Source organism: Sinocyclocheilus anshuiensis, unplaced genomic scaffold (genome assembly GCF_001515605.1).
Source record: "Sinocyclocheilus anshuiensis isolate Anshui unplaced genomic scaffold, SAMN03320099.WGS_v1.1 scaffold281, whole genome shotgun sequence".
Classification (NCBI taxonomy): Eukaryota; Metazoa; Chordata; class Actinopteri; order Cypriniformes; family Cyprinidae; genus Sinocyclocheilus; species Sinocyclocheilus anshuiensis.
The window spans coordinates 340178-340825 of NW_015540849.1; positions in this window are offsets into that span (position 1 = coordinate 340178).

The following is a 648-nucleotide window of genomic DNA, read 5'->3' on the forward strand; positions in this document are numbered from 1 at the left end:
GGTGGTATTGTATGCTATGCACTTTTATAACTATGTTTCACAGTTTAACCGTTGATTTCTGTATTTGTAACAGTTCAGTTTGTACCTTGAAATGCTGGGTGATCTATCTGGTGATGATGGGGGGGGTCAATGCTCCTGCTCTGACTCTTTGCCTGCATCTTTGCTGACGGACCCTCCATGCCTTACGTTCACTTCTCTTCCCCCTTTCACTTAAATTGCTTATTCTCTTTCTCTTTTTTGTTTCAATGTCTCTGACATAACTCCGTTACCTTTTCTGCAAGTATTCTTCTCTGCGTTCAGGATCAGCATCCCTACACTGTCTGTAAAGTCGCTGCTTCTCAATGCACCCAATTTAGCCAAACCTGACCAAAGGAGGATTAACAATGATAAATAAAAGTTAGAATCACAAAATCATAGTGCTATTTTATGCAAAAGAACTAAATTAATAGCTTTGAATTAAGTTTATCTAAAATGGGAGTCACTGGTGTTACTGATCGTCACTGGTGTTACCCATAAAGAAGGTAACACTAGTGACAGTAACACCAGTGACAATTTTCATGAAAAATGCATTTTACAAAATGGCTGCTGCTAGGTATCAAACCACATGTTGTCAATCATGGTATACTCTCTAAATTAAGTAATTTAATC